This window comes from Anolis carolinensis, chromosome 6 (assembly GCF_035594765.1).
Source record: "Anolis carolinensis isolate JA03-04 chromosome 6, rAnoCar3.1.pri, whole genome shotgun sequence".
Lineage (NCBI taxonomy): Eukaryota > Metazoa > Chordata > Lepidosauria > Squamata > Dactyloidae > Anolis > Anolis carolinensis.
Window position 1 is genome coordinate 6,098,713 of NC_085846.1, and position 26,205 is coordinate 6,124,917.

At 41.7% G+C, this 26,205-nt stretch overlaps 1 protein-coding gene across 1 annotated transcript in view; it reads left to right on the forward strand.

Moving 5' to 3' along the window:
• Positions 1 to 5,062: 5,062 nt before the first annotated feature.
• kdm6b (lysine demethylase 6B) overlaps positions 5,063 to 26,205 on the forward strand; it is a 155,786-nt gene continuing 134,643 nt past the window's right edge. The window contains exon 1 of the mRNA XM_062983866.1: positions 5,063 to 5,346. The gene's annotated coding sequence lies outside the window, so the exon portion shown is untranslated. The remainder of the gene's footprint in view (positions 5,347 to 26,205) is intronic.

Genomic DNA, 26,205 nt, shown 5'->3' on the forward strand with positions numbered 1-26,205 from the left:
AGCAGAGGAAAGGAAATACCTTTCTGGTGACACACAGCCCGTGGCTCTCGAGCAAGCCGGCCAGAGAGGAGCCAGTGTGTCTCAAAAGGGCCAAGCCAGAGTCATAAAATCCTCGAGCTGGAAGAGACCCCAAAGGCCATCCAGCCCACCCCCTTTCCTATGTAGAAATACACAATCCAAACCCTCTCAACAGACTCTGCTTACAAACCTGCAAAGAAGGCGACCCCATTGGACTCTCGGGAAGCATATAATGCATTTGAGCAGCTCCCGCTGCCAGGAAGTTCTTCCTAATGTTTAAGCAGGCAACCTTTTTCTCCAGTGTATGGTCAGATCTGTGCTCCCCCCCCCCCCCCCCCTCTATCACATGTAGGTTTTGCAATGAAGCCAATCGAAGAATTACAGCAGAGTCTCACTTATCTAAGCTAAACAGGCCGGCAGAAACTTGGATAAGCGAATATCTTGGATAATAAGGAGGGATTAAGGAGAATCCTATTAAACATCAAGTTAGGTTATGATTTTACAAATTAAGCACCAAAACATCATATTATACAACAAATTTGACAGAAAAAGTAGTTCAATACGCAGTAATGTTATGTTGTAATTACTGTATTTACAAATTTAGCACCAAAATATCACGATATATTGAAAACATTGACTACAAAAATGGCTTGGATAATCCAGAAACTTGGATAAGCGAGGCTTGGATAAATGAGACTCTACTGTAATGCATTTTTACACCGATATCAATTAGATTCTATTGATATCAGATATAATTGTAGGTCATTCTTATAGAGTTTTTTTTTTGCGCTGAATTCAGATCTATGCTTATTTTTCCGCTATCACATGTAGTTTTTGCGATGAGGCTAATTCAATAATTAATGCATTACACACCGATATCATTTAGATTCTATTGATATTGATAGCCTAACACAAGCCAACAAAATCAAACTTTTTGCAATAATCAGAAATGAGAGTAGCACAGTTTAAATCAATTTTATTCTGATATTATAATAATAATAATAATAATAATAATAATAATAATAATAATAATAATAATAATAATCTCTTTATTTTTGTACCCCGCCTCCATCTCCCCGATGGGACTCGGGGCGGCTTACATGGGACCAAGCCCAACAACACAGTTAAAATGTAATTACATAAAAGTGCAATTGCAAATGCAAAAAGACAAAAATGCAATTCACAATGGAAACATATGTAATAAAACAACAACTTTATAACAATAATAAAAGCATCAACCAGCAATGATGATGATGATGATGATGATGATGATAATAATAATAATACTTTATTTTTCTATCCTGCTACCATCTCCTCGAAGGGACTTGGGGCGGCTAACATAGAGCCAAGCCCAAAAACAGAACAAAACATAACAGATTAAAACAATTATCAATAACTAAAAACAGTGTCAACACAGCAATTAAATAAAATAAGCAATTAAATACCGTATATACTCGAGTATAAGCCGACCCGAATATAAGCCGAGGCATCTAATTTTACCACAAAAAAACTGGGGAAACATTGACTCCACTATAAGCCGAGGGTGGTAAATTTCAGAAATAAAAATAGATACCAATAAAATTACATTAATTGAGGCATCAGTAGGTTAAATGTTTTTGAATATTTACATCAAGCTCAAATTTAAGATAAGACTGTCCAACTCTGATCAAATCATTATTCTCATCTTCTTCAATGTAAATGTGCTTATGCATCTTTTTAATAATAATAGAGTAAAATAATACATATAATAATAATAATAAATACAGGAAAATAATACATGTAATAATAAACAGAGTAAAATAATAAATGCAATAATAATAGTAAGATCAGAGTGAAATAATAAATGTATTAATAATAATAAAAATAGAGTAAAATAAATGTAATAGTAGCAACAATAATAGAGAAAATTAATAAATGTAATACCAATAATAATAGAGAAAAATAATAAATGTACCATATATTCTCGAGTATAAGCTGAGCCAAATATAAGCCAACCAAGACCCTCACCCGAGTATAAGCTGAGGGGGGGCTTTTTCAATCTTAAAAAAGGGCTGAAAAACTAGGCTTATACTCGAGTATATATAGTAATTCAATTGCAATTAAAACACAAAACCAATTACAGTTTCTGTTGCATTTTAAATATCTTTATTTTTTTCCCCCATCACGTCAACTTCTAAAAATATGACAAATGGTACATTACAGCGGATTACTGTAAAGTCTGCACATTTCACATCGTATTTGTGCAACACAAGCCAACAAGTATTTTTCATCAGATATAATTGTAGGTCATTCATATAGAGTTTTTTGCGGTGAATTCAGATCTGTTCTTATTTTTTCCTCTATTATGTGTAGTCTTTGCGATGCGGCTAATTGAGTAATTAATGCATTTACGCACCAATATCAATTTGATTCTATTGATATCAGTGTCTCAATGCATTAATTATTATCATCGCAAAAACTACACATGATAGAGAAAAAATAAACACAGATCTGAATTCAGCTCCAAAAAGCTCTATAAGAATGACCTCCAAAGAAGAAGCCTACATCACACTCTGGGGTGGAGAGAGGAAGGTCTTCCTCATGTTCAGGTGGAATCTGTCATGGTTTGCAAAGATATTATATGTGTGTTAACTGGAAAATCAAATGCATGAAGCCACTTGGCTGAGTTTGCAAGGACCTGGGAATTGGTTTGCAACTGTTGCTGTCCTGCTGCTGGAGACCTCGTTTGAACAGGTTTCTCTCTGTGTGAGTGAGTCTACTGGGTACTGGCTGGAAAGAAGATGACTCTGTACTCAGAGAGGCCTGGCTATTTCTGAGGCCTTGTTTGCTGCTGATCTTCACTGAAGCAGATTTATGGACTCGGAGACTGCTCATGAATGCTGATTTCTGTAAGCAATCAGAGGGACTATTGTAAATACCATTGTTCTGTTGATCTCTTGGACTTAGTAAAAGTTCCTGTGTTATTTGTTCTGCGAAGCGGAGTGGGGCATCATTCTGCAGGGTGACTCTGGGCTCACGGGCTGATGCAAGAGCTTCCATCTATGATCCACAATCCCCAACAGACTCTCCCTTTCCTGTATGTTGAAGCCATTGTTCCATTGCATCCTAGTCTCCAGGGCAGCAGAAAGGAAGCCTGCCCCCTCCTCCTTAGGACTTCCCCTCACAAATGTATATCATCATGTCTCCTCTCAGCCTTCTCTTCTGCGGGCTAAACATGCCCAGCTCTTTAAGCCGCTCCTCATAGGGCTTGTTCTCCAGACCCTTGATCATTAGCATTCAGTTCATCAAGAGTAAAATGGCTTGAACTCTTGGCTCCATTGGTCCTCTTTTCCTGTTCTCAGGCAAGACACAGCCGCAGGTATAGATGACCTCAGGGTGCCCCACAAACCAAACAATGCAGGTCTAGATGACTTCAGGATACCCCACAAACCAAGCAGTGCAGGTCTAGATGACCTCAGGATACCCCACAAACCAACAGTATTAATATTATTATTATATTAGTATTAGGAGCCCCGGTGGTGAAGTGTGTTAAAGCACTGAGCTGCTGAACTTGCAGACTGAAAGGCCCCAGGTTCAAATCCCGGGAGCAGAATGAGCACCTGCTGTTGCTCCAGCTTCTGCCAACCTAGCAGTTCGAAAACATGCCAATGTGAGTAGATCAATAGGTACGGTAACGGTGCTCCATGCAGTCATGCCGGCCACATGACCTTGGAGGTGTCTACAGACAACGCCGGCTCTTCGGCTAAGAAGTGGAGATGAGCACCAACCCCCAGAGTCCGACATGACTGGACTTAACGTCAGGGGAAACTTTTACCTTTTTAAAGGTGATTAACTGCAACATTCATGCTGGCTTCCAACTGACAAAGAACTCTTCTCACACCTTGGACTTTCCACAGATATATATTAACCTTCCTTGCCTAGTTTCTCCATGCCTCACAACCTCTGAGGATGCCTGCCATAGATGTGGGCGAAATGTCAGGAGAGAATGCTTCTGGAACATGGCCAGACAGCCTGGAATACATACAACAACCCTTTTTAAAAAGCATTCAGATGATGAGCGGAAAGTTGCTTGAACCCTCCAGTGGGTTCTCCTTTCCTGCCTCCAGGCAAGACACAGTGGGCAGGTCTAGATGGTCTCAGGGTGCCCCAGAAATTGAACAAAGTGGGGAGAATAGAAGACCCCAGCAATTTTCCTGCAATGGAGGGGGAGCTGCTTAATTTTGGGGACCCCCCTCCCCTTCCTTGCAGCTTTGCAGAGTCCTTATTTTTGTGTTTATTTGGGAAGGGGATTTGAGATGTATAGGTAGGGAAGGAAGAGATGTATAGGTAGGGAAGGTCTGGATGGTCTCAGGGTGCCCCAGAAATTGAACAAAGTGGGGAGAATAGAAGACCCCTGTAATTTTCCTGCAATGGAGGGGGAGCTGCTTAATTTTGGGGACCCTCGTCTTCCTCGCAGCTTTGCAGTCCTTATTTGTGTGTTTATCTGGGGAGGGGATTTGAGATGTATAGGTAGGGAAGGTCTGGATGGTCTCAGGGTGCCCCAGAAATTGAACAAAGTGGGGAGAATAGAAGACCCCGGTAATTTTCCTGCAATGGAGTGGGAGCTGCCTAATTTTGGGGACCCTCGTCTTCCTCGCAGCTTTGCAGAGTCCTTATTTGTGTGTTTATCTTGGAAGAGGATTTGAGATGTATACCTTAGGTAGGGAAGGAAGAGATGTACAGATAGGGAAGGGAGAAAATCACCCCAAAGTGGGCCACTATTCACCCCCAAAGTGGGACACTATTATGTCCATTTGGAGTGGGGTGAGAATGGGGAGTCAGAGACACTATTATTTCCATTTTTGGGGGGGTTGAGAAAGGCCAATAATCATCATTTTGGGGAAATTGGAGAATCATAGGCACAATCGGTGCATGCAAAAGTGAGGACGAAAATGCGTGTATGTGTGTGACGATGGCTTGCAAAAGTGGGGGCAGAAAGGAGGCTGTGTTTGGGGGGGATGTTTTGGGGAGAGGGAGGGGCCTCTTTCTCTCTCTGTTTTGGAACAGAGAGAGAGAGAGAGGGAAGGAAGGAGGGAGCGCGTGAGAGAGGGAGAAGGAGAGAAGCCGAGAGAGAAGCGAAAATGCAACTGCGCCACCGGAGAGCTCTTTCCTTCCCAGGCTCGGCTTGCAAATGGAGAGCAAAGAGAAGGCAAGGGAGCATTTGGGGTGGGGGTGGCAACCCCAGAGCCCCCCTTCCTCGCCCCTTTGGCACCAGTTGCAACCCTGAAGTTGGTCGCTTTGGGGGCAGGAAGGAGATGGAAGAAGAAGAGGAGGAGGAGATGATGCAGAGTGAGTAAGTGAGTGAGTGCTCAATGGAGTACTAATGTGTTTTGTGTTTTGTTTTGGAACTGGGGCGTTTGGGGTGGGGAGGGGGAGTCGAAAGTGGCGGGAAAAAGGGGTCTTCTTGTATTGCAGGGCAGCAGGCATGGGCCAACTCTGGCCTTCCATGCATGTGTTTTGGACTGCAACTCCTAACAGCCTCAGGCCCCTTCCTTTTGCCTCTCAGCCGCTTAAGCGGGCCTGAGGCTGTTAGGAATGCTGGGAGTTGCAGTCCAAAACACCTGGAGAAAGGTCCAAGTTGGCCCATGCCTGGTGCAGTTCAGAATAGATACACTCAGTTTAGAAACAAAACAGATACATTGATAACAGATACAGAAAGTATGACTCCATGGTCATTGGGAGGAGACCACCTGGGGCCATCTAGACCAACCCCTTCCCATGCAGGGAAAAGCACAGTCAAAGTACCCCAGCCAAAGTCTCCTCCAGACTCTTGAGGCAGAGAGTTCCTCTGTTGAACATCTCTTGCTACAGTCCTGAAGTTCCTCCACCAGACTCTTGAGGCAGAGAGTTCCACTGTTGAACAGCTCTTCCTACAGTCCTGAAGTTCTTCCACCAGACTCTTGAGGCAGAGAGTTCCACTGTTGAACAGCTCTTCCTGCAATCCTGAAGTTCTTCCACCAGACTCTTGAGGCAGAGAGTTCCACTGCCAAACAGCTCTTGCTACAGTCCTGAAGTTCTTCCACCAGACTCTTGAGGCAGAGAGTTCCATTGTTGAACAGCTCTTGCTACAGTCCTGAAGTTCTTCCATCAGACTCTTGAGGCAGAGAGTTCCACTGATGAACAGCTCTTCCTACAGTCCTGAAGTTCTTCCACCAGACTCTTGAGGCAGAGAGTTCCACTGTTGAACAGCTCTTCCTACAGTCCTGAAGTTCTTCCACCAGACTCTTGAGGCAGAGAGTTCCACTGTTGAACAGCTCTTCCTACAGTCCTGAAGTTCTTCCACCAGACTCTTGAGGCAGAGAGTTCCACTGATGAACAGCTCTTCCTACAGTCCTGAAGTTCTTCCACCAGACTCTTGAGGCAGAGAGTTCCACTGTTGAACAGCTCTTCCTGCAATCCTGAAGTTCTTCCACCAGACTCTTGAGGCAGAGAGTTCCACTGCCAAACAGCTCTTGCTACAGTCCTGAAGTTCTTCCACCAGACTCTTGAGGCAGAGAGTTCCATTGTTGAACAGCTCTTGCTACAGTCCTGAAGTTCTTCCACCAGACTCTTGAGGCAGAGAGTTCCACTGTTGAACAGCTCTTCCTACAGTCCTGAAGTTCTTCCACCAGACTCTTGAAGCAGAGAGTTCCACTGTTGAACAGCTCTTCCTACAGTCCTGAAGTTCTTCCACCAGACTCTTGAGGCAGAGAGTTCCACTGTTGAACAGCTCCTCCTACAGTCCTGAAGTTCTTCCACCAGACTCTTGAGGCAGAGAGTTCCATTGTTGAACAGCTCTTGCTAAAGTCCTGAAGTTCTTCCACCAGACTCTTGAGGTAGAGAGTTCCACTGTTGAACAGCTCTTCCTACAGTCCTGAAGTTCTTCCACCAGACTCTTGAGGCAGAGAGTTCCACTGTTGAACAGCTCTTCCTGCAATCCTGAAGTTCTTCCACCAGACTCTTGAGGCAGAGAGTTCCACTGCCAAACAGCTCTTGCTACAGTCCTGAAGTTCTTCCACCAGACTCTTGAGGCAGAGAGTTCCATTGTTGAACAGCTCTTGCTACAGTCCTGAAGTTCTTCCACCAGACTCTTGAGGCAGAGAGTTCCACTGATGAACAGCTCTTCCTACAGTCCTGAAGTTCTTCCACCAGACTCTTGAAGCAGAGAGTTCCACTGATGAACAGCTCTTCCTACAGTCCTGAAGTTCTTCCACCAGACTCTTGAGGCAGAGAGTTCCACTGTTGAACAGCTCTTCCTACAGTCCTGAAGTTCTTCCACCAGACTCTTGAGGCAGAGAGTTCCACTGATGAACAGCTCTTCCTACAGTCCTGAAGTTCTTCCACCAGACTCTTGAGGCAGAGAGTTCCACTGTTGAACAGCTCTTCCTGCAATCCTGAAGTTCTTCCACCAGACTCTTGAGGCAGAGAGTTCCACTGCCAAACAGCTCTTGCTACAGTCCTGAAGTTCTTCCACCAGACTCTTGAGGCAGAGAGTTCAACAGCTCTTGCTACAGTCCTGAAGTTCTTCCACCAGACTCTTGAGGCAGAGAGTTCCATTGTTGAACAGCTCTTGCTACAGTCCTGAAGTTCTTCCACCAGACTCTTGAGGCAGAGAGTTCCACTGTTGAACAGCTCTTCCTACAGTCCTGAAGTTCTTCCACCAGACTCTTGAGGCAGAGAGTTCCACTGTTGAACAGCTCTTCCTACAGTCCTGAAGTTCTTCCACCAGACTCTTGAGGCAGAGAGTTCCACTGTTGAACAGCTCTTCCTACAGTCCTGAAGTTCTTCCACCAGACTCTTGAGGCAGAGAGTTCCACTGTTGAACAGCTCCTCCTACAGTCCTGAAGTTCTTCCACCAGACTCTTGAGGCAGAGAGTTCCACTGTTGAACAGCTCTTCCTACAGTCCTGAAGTTCTTCCACCAGACTCTTGAGGCAGAGAGTTCCACTGTTGAACAGCTCCTCCTACAGTCCTGAAGTTCTTCCACCAGACTCTTGAGGCAGAGAGTTCCACTGTTGAACAGCTCTTGCTAAAGTCCTGAAGTTCTTCCACCAGACTCTTGAGGTAGAGAGTTCCACTGTTGAACAGCTCTTCCTACAGTCCTGAAGTTCTTCCACCAGACTCTTGAGGCAGAGAGTTCCACTGTTGAACAGCTCTTCCTACAGTCCTGAAGTTCTTCCACCAGAATCTTGAGGCAGAGAGTTCCACTGTTGAACAGCGCTTGCTACAGTCCTGAAGTTCTTCCACCAGACTCTTGAGGCAGAGAGTTCCACTGTTGAACAGCGCTTGCTACAGTCTTGAACTTCTTCCACCAGATTCTTAAGGCAGAGAGTTCCACTGTTGAACAGCTCTTCCTGCAATCCTGAAGTTCTTCCTAATGCTCTCAGGTGGAATCTCCTTTCCTGCAATTTGAACCCATTGCTCCTGGTCCTATTTTCATGGGCAGCATAAAACGACTGTCTTCCTTAAGACAACATTTCACATATTTATACATGGTTCTCCTGTCCCCTCTCAACCTTCTTTTCTACAGGATAAAGAGACCCAGCTCTTTAATATAATAATAATAATAATATAATATAATATAAAATAATATAAATAATAATATATTTACAATATATTTATATATATAATTTCTAACATAATTTATATATAATTTATAATATAAAATAATTTTGCCAATTGCAAAAGGCCACCCTACTGGGATCTGCACGCATCATCCGAAAATACATCACACAGTCCTAGACACTTGGGAAGTGTTCGACTTATGGTGTTGTGATACAAAATCCAGCATATCTTATCTTGTTGGCTGTGTCATAGAATAAAATAATAATAAATAGTAATACAGTAGAGTCTCACTTATCCAACATAAACGGGCCGGCAGAATGTTGGATAAGCGAATATGTTGGATAATAAGGAGGGATTAAGGAAAAGCCTATTACACATCAAATTAGGTTATGATTTTACAAATTAAGCACCAAAACATCATGTTTCACAAGAAATTGACAGAAAAAGGAGATCAATACACAGTAATGTTACGTAGTAATTACTGTATTTACGAATTTAGCACCAACTACAAAAATGGCTTGGATAATCCAGAAGTTTGGATAAGCGAAGCTTGGATAAGTGAGACTCTACTGTATATATTAATACTTTATATAATATGTTAATACTAATAATAGTAATAATAATAATAATAATAATAATAATAATAATAATAATAAGTTACTTATATCTCCCCAAGGAGAGCGGGTTACAGTTTCATATATGGATGGCCATCTGTTGGGGGTGCTTTGAATGTGACTTTCCTGCTTTGCAGAATGGGGTTGGGCTGGATGGCCCATGAGGTCTCTTCCACCTTTTCTATGATTCTGTGATTCTCTGAAACCTTCAGTGCTGTTATACAATAGGCAGTTGACAGAGACAGACATAAACAAAGGCAAGGCTTCCCACTTTTTATCTCCAGCATCCGGCTATGCTCGACTTGGCCATGTTGTTTCATTTTCCAAGCCCATGAGTCTGTTGTCCATGGACGCCTTTCCTGATCGGATTTTTGTCCGCATGTTTTTTCAAGCCACCTTTATCTCCCTGCCAAAGCAGTACCTATTTATCTACTTACATTATTGTTTTCGAACTGCTCAGTGAGCAAAGGCTGGGAGCTCACCCCGACCTGGGCTTGAACTGCCAACCTTCTGCCCATAGTAATCATGATTTACCGGTTCTCACCAAATGGCAGGGATAGCATCTCTCTACTGCACAGAGGCAAGATTTACATCAGGGGTCCCCAAACTAAGGCCCGTGGGTTGGATGCAGCCCTCCAAGGTCATTTACCTGGCCCCTGTCCTAAACTTCAGACTTAGGGTTGACCTAAGTCTACCTGGTCTTTGGGGGTCTCTTTGGTTACCTACGGCCTTATGAGATCATCTAGATGGTCTTTGAAGCTCTCTTTGCTTAGCTACAGCCTTATGAGATCATCTAGATGGTCTTTGAAGCTCTCTTTGCTTAGCTACAGCCTTATGAGATCATCTAGATGGACTTTGAAGGTCTCTTTGCTTAGCTATGGCCTTATGAGATCATCTAGATGGACTTTGAAGGTCTCTTTGCTTAGCTATGGCCTTATGAGATCGTCTAGATGGTCTTTGAAGGTCTCTTTGCTTAGCTATGGCCTTATGAGAACGTCTAGATGATCTTTGAAGGTCTCTTTGCTTAGCTATGGCCTTATGAGATCATCTAGATGGACTTTGAAGGTCTCTTTGCTTAGCTATGGCCTTATGAGATCATCTAGATGGACTTTGAAGGTCTTTTTGCTTAGCTATGGCCTTATGAGATCATCTAGATGGTCTTTGAAGGTCTCTTTGCTTAGCTATGGCCTTATGAGATCGTCTAGAGGGTCTTTGAAGGTCTCTTTGCTTAGCTACGGCCTTATGAGATCATCTAGATCAGGGGTCCCCAAACTAAGGCCCGGGGGCCGGATGCGGCCCTCCAAGGTCATTTACCTGGCCCCCACCCTCAGTTTTATAATATAATCTTTTAATATCATTTTTAATAATATAATATATTGTATTTACATATAATATTGATAATAATATTATAATGTTATACAATATAATACAAATAATAATACCATATAATAATATTAATTATATGTTATATATTATATATAATCTACAGTATAGTAGTATAGTTCAATATAGTAATATATAATGCTAATATTGTGCAATGCTAATAATAAAATATATTCTAGGTACATACAGCTGCTCTGAGTTCCCTTTGGGGTGAGAAGGGTGGGATATAAATGTAATAAATAAATGTAGTAGATGAATAAATAAATAATTTTAGACTTAGGCTCGCCCAAAGTCTGAAATGACTTGAAGGCTGCTCTGAGTTCCCTTCGGGGTGAAAAGGATGGGATATAAATGTAGTAAATAAATGTAGTAAATGAATAAATAAATAATTTTGGACTTAGGCTCGCCCAAAGTCTGAAATGACTTGAAGACACACAACAACAACAATCCTAATTAACTTGACTATCTCATTGACCAGAAGCAGGCCCACACTTCCCATTGAAATCCTGATAGGTTTATGTTGGTTACAGTTGTTTTCATTTTTAAATATTGTATTGTTCTTTCATTGTTGTTGTTGTTTTGCACTACAAATAAGACATGTGCAGTGTGCATAGGAATTTGTTCGGTTTTTTTTCCAAATGATAATTCGGCCCCTCCACAGTCTGAAAGATTGTGGACCGGCCCTCTGCTTTAAAAGTTTGGGGACCCCTGATCTAGATGGTCTTTGAAGCTCTCTTTGCTTAGCTACAGCCTTATGAGATCATCTAGATGGCCTTTGAAGGTCTCTTTGCTTAGCTACGACCTTCTGAGATCATCTAGATGGTCTTTGAAAGTCTCTTTGCTTAGCTATGGCCTTATGAGATCATCTAGATGGACTTTGAAGGTCTCTTTGCTTAGCTATGGCCTTATGAGATCATCTAGATGGTCTTTGAAGGTCTCTTTGCTTAGCTATGGCCTTATGAGATCATCTAGATGGACTTTGAAGGTCTCTTTGCTTAGCTATGGCCTTATGAGATCATCTAGATAGTCTTTGAAGGTCTCTTTGCTTAGCTATGGCCTTATGAGATCGTCTAGAGGGTCTTTGAAGGTCTCTTTGCTTAGCTATGGCCTTATGAGATCATCTATTGGGTCTTTGAAGGTCTCTTTGCTTAGCTATGGCCTTATGAGAACGTCTAGACGATCTTTGAAGGTCTCTTTGCTTAGCTATGGCCTTATGAGATCATCTATTGGGTCTTTGAAGGTCTCTTTGCTTAGCTATGGCCTTATGAGATCATCTATTGGGTCTTTGAAGGTCTCTTTGCTTAGCTATGGCCTTATGAGAACGTCTAGACGATCTTTGAAGGTCTCTTTGCTTAGCTATGGCCTTATGAGATCATCTATTGGGTCTTTGAAGGTCTCTTTGCTTAGCTATGGCCTTATGAGATCGTCTAGAGGGTCTTTGAAGGTCTCTTTGCTTAGCTATGGCCTTATGAGATCATCTATTGGGTCTTTGAAGGTCTCTTTGCTTAGCTATGGCCTTATGAGAACGTCTAGATGATCTTTGAAGGTCTCTTTGCTTAGCTATGGCCTTATGAGATCATCTATTGGGTCTTTGAAGGTCTCTTTGCTTAGCTATGGCCTTATGAGATCATCTATTGGGTCTTTGAAGGTCTCTTTGCTTAGCTACAGCCTTATGAAATCATCTAGATGGTCTTTGAAGGTCTCTTTGCTTAGCTATGGCCTTATGAGATCATCTAGATGGTCTTTGAAGGTCTCTTTGCTTAGCTATGGCCTTATGAGATCATCTAGATGGTCTTTGAAGGTTTCTTTGCTTAGCTATGGCCTTATGAGATCATCTAGATCAGGGGTCCCCAAACTAAGGCCCGGGGGCCGGATGCGGCCCTCTGAGGTCATTTACCTGGCCCACGCCCTCAGTTTTATAATATAATATATTCTATATACATATAATATTGATAATAATATTATAATGTAATGCAATACAATAATAATACCATATAATAATATTAATTATATATTCTATATTACATATAATATTACTAATAATATTACAGTATAGTGGTATAGTTCAATATAGTAATATATAATGCTAATATTGTGCTATGCTAATAATATAATATATTGTGTGTACATATAATTTGTAAGCCACTCAGAGTCCCCTTTGGGGTGAGAAGGGTGTGATACAAATGTAGTAAATAAATGCAGTAAATAATAAATAAATAAATACATACATACATTTTAGACTTGGGCTCACCCAAAGTCTGAAATGACTTGAAGGCAAACAACAACAACAACCCTAATTAACTTGACTATCTCATTGGCCAGAAGCAGGACCACACTTCCCATTGAAATCCTGATAAATGTATGTTGGTTAAAATTGTTTTTATTTTTAAATATTGTATTGTTCTTTCGTTGTTGTTGTTGTTGTTGTTGTTGTTGTTTTTGCACTACAAATAAGACATATGCAGTGTGCATCGGAATTTGTTTGTATTTTTTTCAAATGATAATCCGGCCCCTCAACAGTCTGAAGGATTGTGGACCGGCCCTCGGCTTAAAAAGTTTGAAGACCCCTGATCTAGATGGTCTTTGAAGGTCTCTTTGCTTAGCTATGGCTTTATGAGATCATCTATTGGGTCTTTGAAGGTCTCTTTGCTTAGCTACAGCCTTATGAAATCATCTAGATGGTCTTTGAAGGTCCCTTTGCTTAGCTACAGCCTTATGAGATCATCTAGATGGCCTTTGAAGGTCTCTTTGCTTAGCTATGGCCTTATGAGATCATCTAGATGGTCTTTGAAGGTCTCTTTGCTTAGCTATGGCCTTAAGAGATCATCTAGATGGTCTTTGAAGGTCTCTTTGCTTAGCTATGGCCTTATGAGATCATCTAGATGGTCTTTGAAGGTCTCTTTGCTTATCTATGGCCTTATGAGATCATCTATTGGGTCTTTGAAGGTCTCTTTGCTTAGCTACAGCCTTATGAAATCATCTAGATGGTCTTTGAAGGTCTCTTTGCTTAGCTACAGCCTTATGAGATCATCTAGATGGCCTTTGAAGGTCTCTTTGCTTAGCTATGGCCTTATGAGATCATCTAGATGGTCTTTGAAGGTCTCTTTGCTTAGCTATGGCCTTATGAGATCATCTAGATGGCTTAGCTATGGCCTTATGAGACCATCTAGATGGCTTTTGGAGGCCACTTTCATTACCTATAGACCTATGAGACCGTCTAGATGGCCATTGAGGGTCCCTTTCCTTACCTATGGTTTTATGAGATTGTCTAGATCTTTGCTTGTTTATAATGGTATTATAATTATTATTTAATTAATAATTAATTCTTAAGGGGTGCTTTGCTAGTGCTTTTGGTGAAGAAAGGCAGAAGGGGGTTGGACTAAATGACCCAAGGGGTACCTTCCAACCCTCTTTATTATTATTATTATTATTATTATTATTATTATTATTGACACAAAGACACAGTTTAACACAGCAAACGAGATCTATATGCTGGATTTCATATCACAAAATCACATGTTTAACATTTCCCAAGTGTTTAGGACTGTGTGATGTATTATTATTATTATTATTATTATTATTATTATTATTATTATTATTATTATTAACAACATTGAGGCTGAGTGGCCATCTGTCAGGGGTGCTTTGCTTGTGCTTTTGGTGCACAAAGGCAGAAGGGGGTTGGACTAAATGGGCCAAGGGGTCTCTTCCAACCCTCTTTATTATTTTTATTATGATTATGATTATTATTTACATTGAGGCTGTATTTGTTCCCATTTTGTTTTTTTGTTTTTTTGTACTTCAAAATAAGATCTGCGCAGTGTGCATAGGCATTTGTTCATAGTTTTTAAATAAACTATAGTCCGGCCCTCCAATGGTCTGAGGAACCATGAACTGGCCCTGTGTTCATATATAGACAGAGACACAGAGGCAATTTAACACACTAGCTTTTTGGCTTCGTGAGGATATGCTCAATCTGGCCACAGGGGGAGCTGCTGCTTCATCTTTCTCTTTGAAACCGAGTCCTTGATGGAACTTCCTCCTCTTCCGCATACTGCTCGAGATTTTATGGCGTTGTAAGTTAGTTAAATTAGCCTCCCCACATAAGCGGTACCTAAATTCCTACTTGACAGACGCAACTGTCTTTTGGCTGCATAGGTCAACAGCAAGCTGGAGTATATATGGTCAGGAGCTTACCCTGACCCGGGCTGGCTTCGAACTCATGACCTCTCGGTCAGTAGTTATTTATTGCAGCTGGCTACTAACCAGTTGCGCCACAGCCCGGTCCTTGTGTCAGTTTCTAGACACAAGACTACTTTATAACTTTACTATGGCACTTTAGTTCAATTTGGCCACTCCATACTATCCCCCTCCACCATCCTGGTGGTTCATTGCATTTTATTTTACTTTTACCTACTTTATGTTTTAATGGGCTTTTATGCTTAATGTAATGTATTGTTTGCATAATGTGATTTTACTGTGTTTTATTCATTGTAATATGCTTTAATTGTTGTACTTGTTTACTGTTTTCGGGCCGTTGTCCCGTGTTAGCCGCCCCAAGTCCCTGCGGGGAGATGGTAGAAAAATAAAGTTACTTACTTACTTACTTTAGACCGAGACCAAAATCCTATTGGCTTTTTGAGCTGCTGCATCACACTCTTGGCTCATGTTCAAATTGAATCCCCAGAAGACTCCAAGATCTTTTTCACACGTCCTGCTGTCGAGCCAGCGTCCAAATTCTGTATCTTTGCATTTCATTTTTTTCTGCCTAAGTGTTGTATCTTGCATTTGTCCTTGTTGAGGTTCATGTTGTTAGTTTTGGCCATTCAGATCTCGAATCTGTGGATGAAGAAGGTTCCATGAAATTGTGAGGTGAAGGAGAAAGGTCAATGGCATTTTGAGGGCGAAAGAAGAGTTGTTGACATTTGGTGGCATGCAAAAGGAAGGGTTGCAGTGTTTCTATACTTGGCGTTGGAGAGAGATTTTGGGATAAAGACATGCCCATAAAAATCCCAGCCTCAGGGATTGAATTTGCATCCTCTTCTTCCAAAATAGTGTGGTCTTTTCCCTGGTTTTAATACCGAGGATGCGCCCGTCATCCAAAAATACATCACACAGTCCTAGACACTTGGGAAGTGTTCGACATATCTGTCTTGTTTGCTGTGTCATACAATATAATAATAATAATAATAATAATAATAATAATGACAACTTTATTTTTATACCCCACCTCTATCTCCCCAAAGGGGACTCGGGGCAGCTTACATGGGGCCAAGCCCGGATAAAAACAATAACAATATAAAACACGACGACAGACAAGAGACATGCACAATTAAAAATGTAAACATTAACCAATAAAGTAAATGACAAAAACTTAATAAAAACATGGATTAAAAACGGAGAGGTTGTAAAAATAGACTGGATAAAGTGCACCATATAAATATTGTAAACACGAGGTGACTGATAAAGTGCTGCAAATTCTTGCAAGTGCAAATTGGGATGGGAGTAGACTTTGTGTCTATATCAAGTTGACAAAAGTAAAAAGTGCAAACCGGTACGAGAATGGTCACGGATACAGGATTGTTATGGGGATGAGCAACCTTTATCCAAAGGCTTGAGTAAAGAGCAGGTTTTCAATCTACACTGCTATATTTGTTTATTTGTTTTGTTTATTTACAGCATTTATACCCCGCCCTTCTCACCCCGAAGGGGACTCAGGGCAGATCACAAAACACATATACGACAAACATTAAATGCCGTTATACACAGACAGGACAGACAACAGATAGAGGTATATAGGCATTTCCCATCTTCGGCGTCCGGGAGGTTGTGCTCTATTCCAGCCACTGGGGGGCGCTGTCACTCCATCCTCCATATCAAAGAGCCCTGTTCATAGACTTCCTTTTTTCTTGATTGCTGGCATTTTTCTGGTATTTCCTTTATGATGCCATTAAAATACCTCCCCGCTTAAGCAGTACCTATTTATCTACACGCAGCTGTTTTCGATCTGCTAAGTGGGCAGTGAACTGGGCTGAAGTTCAGGCGCTCACCCTGACCTGAGTTTCGAACCCGGGAGACCAGTCTGAAACTGGATGCATACCCGGGAGACCAGTCTCAACCAGATTTGATTGACCACATTATCTCTGGGATCCATATACTGTATAGACTCTGGAATCCACCAATATACTCCTTTAACCAGGGAGTTATCCTTCTTTGTTACTATTGACATGGAACTTTGATTTATTTATTTATTTACAGCATTTATATTCCGTCCTTCTCACCCCGAAGGGGACTCAGGGCGGATCACATTACACATATAGGCAAACATTCAATGCCTTTTAACATAGAACAAAGACAAACAAACATAGGCTCCGAGCGGGCCTCGAACTCATGACCTCCTGGTCAGAGTGATTCATTGCAGTGATTGATTGCAGCTGCTCTCCAGTCTGCGCCACAAGAACAGTGTTACAAACCTTATCAAGACTTTAATAAGACTACTTTGTGTACCAATAATTATATTTGTTAGAATTGGGCATTGGATTACACGTGGTTTGTTATATTGATATTGATACTATACATAAGTCTACCATTATTTATTGTGTAAATGACAGGAACAGAGTTACGGTCAATTATCAGATTTATTTAAACCCAATTCAGATTCGAGACAATTTTGAATTATATGTATTTACAGTTGGAATATATAAACTGATACTACAATCATAATATATAAGTGACTATATCACTATAGAAGTATATAACTATAACATAATTTACTTTATATTATATTATATACCATACTTTTCCTTTATTCCTTTTTGCCGAGTTCTGAACTGCCAACTTTTTGATTGGTAAGATTTATTGTATATGGTGGTTAACCTTCTGTGCTAAAGATCCAGTTTCTGTGGATCTATATTATCTACCTTGGACTGGGTTATATGAGTCTACACTGGCGTATAATCCCATTCAAAGATAATCTGGATCCAGAAACTGGATTATATGGCAAAGTGGATGGGGCCTCATAGATAAATAGATTTTGTATTTAGACTTGGGTCTCATCCCAAAGACCCAGAAATCAATCTATCTGTCTATACTCTGGTCTCAAGTATTTTTGGATAAAGGATATTCAGCCTATGGAAAGAATTGAGCCCCAAAGACGTGGTTCTGCCCTTACTCCAGAATATGACATCGATGTGTAATTATTTAAAGAAGCAGCAATGCAAAAATGAAAGTTGTCTTGACTTGCATTACAAATCATCATGGCTATAAAATGGACAACTTCCTTTCCAAACTCATCTTGGGGTCAGTGTAGACTCATATAATCCGGTTCAAAGCAGATAATATGGATTAGCTCATTTGATAATCTGAATTACATTGGCAGTGTAGATTCAGCCTAGATCCACAACCTCTGAGGATGCCCTGCCATAGATGTGGGCAAAACATCAGGAGAGAATGCTTCTGGAACATGGCCATACAGCCCGGAAAACTCACAGCAAACCTATTATTATTATTATTATTATTATTATTATTATTATTATTATTATTATATTGTATGACACAGCAAACAAGATAGATATGCTGGATTTTGTTTCACAAAATCATAAGTCGAACACTTCCCAAGCGTTTAGGACTGTGTGATGTATTTTTGGATGATGCGCTCAGAATCCCAGTCGGGTGGCCTTTTGCAGTTGGCAGATTTTGTCAATGTCTATTGTTTCCAAATGCCGGCTGAGATCTTTTGGCACGGCACCCAGTGTGCCCATCACCACCGGGACCACCTGCACTGGTTTCTGCCAGAGTCTTTGCAGTTCAATCTTTTGGTCCTGATAGCGGCTAAGTTTTTCCTGTTGTTTTTCGTCAATGCAACTGTCACCTGGGATGGCAACATCAATGATCCAAACCCATTTCTTTTCCACAGCTGTGATGTCTGGTGTGTTGTGTTCCAGAACTTTGTCAGTCTGGATTCGGAAGTCCCACTGTATCTTTTTGTGCTTATTTCCAATACTTTTGCAGGTTTGTGATCCCACCAGTTCTTTGCTGCTGGGAGGTGGTACTTGAGGCATAAGTTCCAATGGATCATTTGGGCCACATAGTTGTGCCTCTGTTTGTAGTCTGTCTGTGCGATTTTCTTACAGTAGCTGAGGATATGGTCAATGGTTTCATCGGTTTCCTTGCACAGTCTGCATTTTGGGTCATCAGCTGATTTTTCGATCTTGGCCTGAATTGCCTTTGTCCTGATGTCTTGCTCCTGGGCTGCAAGGATCAGGCCTTCTGTCTCCTTCTTCAGGGTCCCATTCGTGAGCCAGAGCCAGGTCTTCTCCTTATCAGCTTTTCCTTCAATTTTGTCAAGGAACTTCCCATGCAATGTTTTGTTGTGCCAGCTGTCAGCTCTAGTTTGTAGTGCGGTTTTCTTGTACTGGTTTTTTGTCTGCTGTGCTTTGAGGAGTTTCTGATTTTTGACTTCAATCAAAGCAGGTTCTTCACTTTGCTTTCCATCTTCTGCCAGGGCATGTTCTTCTTCTTTGACTGCTTGTTTTACTTGTAAGAGTCCTCTGCCCCCTGATCTTCTAGGCAGATATAGCCGGTCAACATCACTGAGAGGGTGCAGTGAGTGATGAATGGTCATGAGTTTTCTTGTTTTTCTGTCCAAATTGTCCAGTTCCACCTGTGTCCAGTTTATGATGCCAGCAGTGTATCTTATGACAGGTATGGCCCAGGTGTTTATGGCCTTGATGGTGTTGCCTCCATTGAGCTTGCTTTTGAGAATTTGTCTGACCCTTTGTGTGTATTCTTTACTGACCACAGTTTTCACATGTTCATGCTTGATGTTGTCCAGCTGTAATATGCCCAGATATTTATAGGCCTCTGGCTGGCGACACTTTATTGTTTGGCCATTAGGCATATTTATGCCCTCACTTTCAATGATTTTTCCCTTCTTCAATGCCACTGTTGTTGTTGTTATTATTATTATTATTATTATTATTATTATTATTATTATTATTATTATTATTTGCAGTGTATTGCTTTGGTGACTCATTCACTTGAGTGACTCCTAAGGAAAAAAGCACATCAAAAGAGTGATCAGCCTGGATGAACCTATTTTTTCCCCCCAAATTTTCTCTACTTCCAGCACAGATATGATTTCCCAGCTTACTGTTTTGAAATGTAAACAAAGGAGGAGGAGGGGCCAATCCTCCAGCGTGGCTTTCTATTGGCCGGCTGGATTGCCATGTGCAGACAGTTTGTCCAATCAACACAGAGAGAGTGGCTCAAAACAGTTCTCCAATGCTTTTATTTTTGTGTCACTAATTTTAAAAAGTCCTTCAAAGGGTGAGAGAAACCCTCCTATATGTCAGCATAAGTAGACTGAGAAAAGGGAGTTTATAAGAAAACTCTGGCCCTCCAGGTGTTTTGGACTGCAACTCCCACAATTCCTAACAGCCGGTAGGCTGTTAGGAATTGTGGGAGTTGAAGTCCAAAACACCTGGAGGGCCCAGGTTTACCCAGGCTGTCTGGCCGTATTCCAGAAGCATTCTCTCCTGACGTTTCGCCCACATTTTATTTATTATTTATTTTATTTACAGTATTTATATTCCGCCCTTCTCACCACGAAGGGGACTCAGGGCGGATCACATTACACATATAAGGCAAACATTCAATGCCTTTAAGACAAACATAGGCTCCGAGCTGGCCTCGAACTCATCACCTCTTGGTCAGAGTCATTTATTGCAGCTGGCTGGCTGCTCACCAGCCTGTGCCACAGCCCGGGCCACATCTATGGCAGGCATCCTCAGAGGTTGTGAGGTCTGTTGGAAACTAGGCAAGTGGGGTATATATATATATACCTGTGGAATAGTGTCCAGGACTTATGCCAACCAACAAAGGATTCCCCCCAAGCAGGAAGCAGCCAGGCTTTGAAGCTGCAAGGCTATTCAATGCTAAACAGACAAGAGTTCCTTCTCCCACCCACAGATATATAAATCCTTCTTGCCTAATTTCCAACAGACCACACAGCCTCTGAGGATGCCTGCCACAGATGTGGGCAAAAGGTCAGGAGAGAATGCTTCTGGAACATGGCCACACAGCCTGGAAAACTCACAGAAAAACCCAATCATTTCAGCCTCTCCTTAACTGTATTTATTGCAAATGGCGTTCTGCCTGGAAGCAGCTAATTTGTATTTGCGACGGATTGCCGCACGGGGGCGAACCAAGACCACCGAACGAGAAGCTCTCCGGCCTTACTCCTCAGTTACTACTGAATGAGTTAATCCCAGAGCCATGTTGTGTTGAGTCAAGGGTTGGAGCTTTGGAGGGAATGGGCAGAGGAGAGCATTAATATTAATCCCACTGTATGTGCAAATAGACACTGTCTTAAGCATTGCAATGGGTGTGAATCTAGCCCAGGCATGGTCCAACTTCGGCCCTCCCTCCAGGTGTTTTGGACTTCAACTCCCACCATTCCTAACGGCCGGTAGGCCGTTAGGAATGGTGGGAGTTGAAGTCCAAAACACCTGGAGGGAGGGCCGAAGTTGGACCATGCCTGGGCTAGAAAGTTGTTTAATTCAGGCAGGATGAACTCTAGGTATAGAAGTCACTTTGGATTCTCAATTCTGCTAATTGATCTCTGATTTGCAGTGGATTGGGGTTAAAAAGGGAACTGTTTTGTGTTTGATTCTGCTATTGTAAAGATAAAGGTTTTCCCCTGACGTTAAGTGCAGTTGTGTCTGACTCTTGGGGTTGGTGCTCATCTCTATTTCTAAGCCAAAGAGCCAGCGTTGTTCATAGACACCTCCAAGGTCGTGTAGCCGGCATGACTGCATGGAGTGCCGTTACCTTAGGATTGCCTTAAAGGTAAAGGTTTCCCCCTGACGTTAAGTCCAGTTGTGTCCGACTCTGGGGGTTGGTGCTCATCTCTATTTCCAAGCTGAAGAGTCGGCATTGTCCATAGACACCTTCAAAGTCGTGTAGCCAGCATGACTGCATGGATCGCCATTACCTTGGCGTTGCCTTAAAGGCAAAGTTTCCCCCTGATGTTAAGTCCAGTCGTGTCTGACTCTTGGGCTTGGTGCTTATCTCTATTTCTAAGCCGAAGAGCCGGCGTTGTCCATAGACACCTCCAAGATTGTGTAACCAGCATGACTGCATGGACCGCCGTTACCTTAGCATTGCCTTAAAGGTAAAGGTTTCCCCCTGACGTTAAGTCCAGTCGTGTCCAACTCGGGGTTGGTGCTCATCTCTACTTCTAAGCCGAAGAGCCGCCATTGTTCAAAGACACCTCCTAGGTCGTGTAACTGGCATGACTGTATGGAGTGCCGTTACCTTAGGATTGCCTTAAAGGTAAAGGTTTCCCCCTGACGTTAAGTCCAGTCATATCCGACTCGAGGTTGGTGCTCATCTCTGTTTCTAAGCCAGAGAGCTGGCGTTGTCCGTAGACACCTCCAAGGTCATGTAGCCGGCATGACTGCATGGAACACCGTTACCTTCCCGCCAGAGCAGTACTTATTGATCTACTCACATTTGCATGTTTTCGAACTGCTAGGTTGGCAGAAGCTGGGGCTAACAGCGGAGCTCACCCTGCTCCCCGGATTCAATCCGCTGACTTTTCAGTCAGCAAGTTCAGGAGCTCAGCGGTTTAACTCGCTGTGCCACCAAGAATTCTGCTACTGATCCAGAAACTCCTTGGGCTGAATATACGTATGCTCAGAGGCACTCAGTTTCTTCATATCCCCAAGCCTGAGTCTTTCTTTTCTGCCTTTTAAAACAAATAGACAAAGTACGGTAGATCTTGCAAATCTGTTTTTTACTCTTTTAAGCGGCCAGCTAAAGAAGAACCTCATATTTTGGTATATTGTAGTATTCAGGTTATTTCCTGAGTTGTAGTAAGGATCTGTCCCACCCCGGTGTGAATTCTAGTGGATCATATACTGCCAAGACTTTACGCAGAGCTTGAAGGCACTCTTTTTTCTTGGACTACAGATCCCAGCATCCCACAATCAGAATAGCCAAGAGCAATGCCGGGTTCAGAGAGCTGTGCCGCTTCATCACATTTACTACATTTATTACTATGGAATGAATGCTCTTGGACTCCACTTTAAATACCATAGCTCCATACTATGCGTTCCTGGGAATTATAGTTTCCCAAGGTTCATACTCTTCTCTGGGTGCATCTGCACTGGGGAATAAATGCAGTCGGGACCCATTTTAAAATGCCGTTGTTGTTGTTGTTGTTGTTGTTGTTACGCCATGTCTTCATGCTGTGCAGTCCTGGGAGTCATAGTTTTCCAAGGTCCGTACCCTTCTCTTGGCACATTTACAATATGGAATGAATGCCCTTGCACTCCACTTTAAATGCCATGGCTCTGTGTGATGGAGTCCTCCTGGTAACTATAGTTTCCCAAGGTCCATATCCTTCTCTGGGTACATCTGCACTGGGGAATAAATGCAGCCGGGACCCATTTTAAAATCACGTTGTTGTTGTTCTTGTTGTTGTTCTTGTTGTTGTTGTTACGCCATGTCTTCATGCTGTGCAGTCCTGGGAGTCATAGTTTTCCAAGGTCCGTACTCTTCTCTTGGTGCATTTACAATATGGAATGAATGCCCTTGCACTCCACTTTAAATGCCATGGCTCTGTGTGATGGAGTCCTCCTGGTAACTATAGTTTCCAAAGGTCCATACTCTTCTCTGGGTACATCTACACTGTGGAATGAATTCAGTTGGACCTTACTTTAAATGCCATGCCTCCATGATATGGCCTTGGGAACTGCAGTTTCCCAAGGTCCATGAACCTTCTTTGGTTTCATCTACACTGTGGAATGAATGCAGTTGGACCTTACCATAGCTCCATACTATGGAGTCTCGGGAGTTATAGTTTCCTAAGGTCCACCCTCTTCTCTGTTCAATGGTAAGCATTTTAATCACAGTATTATGGCAAAATATTTACAATCCTCAATGCATTTCAGCAATTAGAACAGCCTGTTAATTAACCAGGAAACAATGTTGGCCTACATAGTACATTTGGGCAAAACTAACGGGAAGAAAATGAGTAAGTAACTGGTGAAATACACAAGGGTGAGAACTTCACAAAAGCATAACACAGATTAACAAAATCAAATTGTGTATCAAAATAAAACAGGACAGTCAATCTAGGACTAAATAAATGTATTATTTTATGAAGTATAAATTCTCTTTCACACAAGGACGTATTCTAATTTTGGGTATCCCGCAGCTTCTTGCTGCGCTTAGTAAGAAATACTATTCCCAGAAAAACCACCACTTAGAAAAAATAAAATAAGGTCTGTCAGGCTTGTTTTGTAGAAGGGAATACTATGGCATGTGCCTTCTACACCAATAATAAAAGTATTCTCTGTTCAATGGGATGAAGAAATGACAACTCAAAGAACTACACTTACAGGGAGGCAACCTGATCTTTTCCAAGCTGGTTCGCGAACTCTGTGAGTTCTTTTTCCAAAGGGTTATGAAAGTGTGGAAGTTGAAATGCAAGAAAACAAAATCAAGCTGGCAGGAGAGTTCTGATCTTTTTAATTAAAAAAGGTAATTTTTTCCCCCAAGCACTGATTTAAAACCACAAAAAGGAGTGGGTAGGTGGGATGAAAGTTATGGAAGAAGAGCCAGAGTTTCTTCAACGGAGCCGATTCCATTTTGGGGAAGTTATTTTTTATTTTAATTTTTGCTCCGTTGCAAAAGATATTTTTAAACGGCACGGTGTTTGTTGTTTTGCTCCCGTGACGCGAGGCCAGGTGGTTGGGCAAACCCTCAATCTTGATGCCTCTCTCCCAGGGGAGGGGAGTTGTAATTCAGGAGCTGATTATAGTTTTCAGCCAATTTAGCAGCCTCCCCCCAACAATCTTTATTCCGTCCCAGCCGTATACATCATTAGAGGCAACTCTAAGGTGTTGGGTTTAATGAGCAGGTGTTGGGAATATGTTTGCCAACTGTCCCGGTTTCAAATCTCATCTCTTAGGGACTAGGATCTTTCTAATGCCGCTTAGATTGGTAGTCCCATGGTGCAGCGAAGAGCCATACAAAGAAGCAAATGTGGAACTGAAATGGGATGAATCATAGGAGTTTTCTGCCTTTCCTGCCCAAAACACCTGGAGGGCCGAAGTCTGCCCATGCCTGCTTTGAACTGTCAATAGAAATGGGACACAATGATATTTAACACCAAGAAGGTTCAATATTGTTCTTGTTGTTATTATTATTATTATTATTATTATTTACACCCCGAAGGGGACTCAGGGCAGATCACATTACACATATAGGCAAACATTCAATGCCTTTTAACATAGAACAAAGACAAGACAAACATAGGCTCCGAGCGGGCCTCGAACTCATGACCTCCTGGTCAGAGTGATTCATTGCAGCTGTTTACAGCTGTCTTGCTCTCCAGCCAGCGCCACAGCCCGAGCCCAAAATATTATGAATAAGAATAATAATGAAAAATGCTGGCGAGGGTGCCAGGAAATTAGGACGTACATACATATGTGGTGGGATTGTAAACATGTAAAAGGTTTTTGGGAATTGATCATAAGGGAAATAGAAAATATTATGAATATAAAAATTAGAAGGAATCCAGTGGAAATATTACTTTAATTAAAAAAAGAGGATGAGAAAGGTAAGAGGGAAAAAATTTAATAATGCTATTAACAGCAGCTAGATTACTACAGTAGAGTCTCACTTATCCAACGGAAACGGGCCGGCAGAACGTTGGATAAGCGAATATGTTGGATAATAAGGAGAGATTAAGGAGAAGCCTATTAAACACCAAATTAGGTTATGATTTTACAAATTAAGCACCAAAACATCATGTTATACAACAAATTTGGCAGAAAAAGTAGTTCAATAGGCAGTAATGCTATGTAGTAATTACTGTATTTACAAATTTAGCACCAAAATATCACGATATATTGAAAACATTGACTACAAAAATGCATTGGATAATCCAGAACGTTGGATAAGCGAGACTCTACTGTAATAGCAAAATATTGGAAAGGAGAAATGAAAATACAAATTAATGAATGGTATAAAGAAGTTTGGCGAATGGCACTGAATGACAAGCTAACATCAAATTTAAAAGTAAAGAAGGGATTATGGGGAAAAAAATGATTTTGAAAGTATTTGGAGAAAATTTCTAGAAAAAGTATTAGAAAAAAGAAGATGGGAATTTACCTCCAAATGAAGAATTGAACTTTTTGTGGGACTTCAGAAGAAGAGATGGCTCTGGGGAAGGGGAGCACAGGGGTGAATGTAAATAAAAGAGGGGGAAATGTATAGAATATGTTTATATAATTGTAACTTTTTCTCAAATAATAATAATAATAAAAAATAATTTAAAAAAAGAAATGGGAGACAATGCATTGAGGGAGAGGTTTACTGCCTTTGGGATTGCCGTGTTGCCTTGCTGGGCACCACCATCTGCTTGCTTAGCGGCCTGTGTCACGCCCCATAAGGTGAGCTGCGGAACCGGATCTTCCCACCACGGGAGATACGAACCAAGGTGCCACCTGTTCGTGGCTTCGTTGGCCCAGCTGGCAGGGCGGGCCGAATCTGACGGTTTGAAGACGGCAATACATCTACACACAACGCTGCCTTGT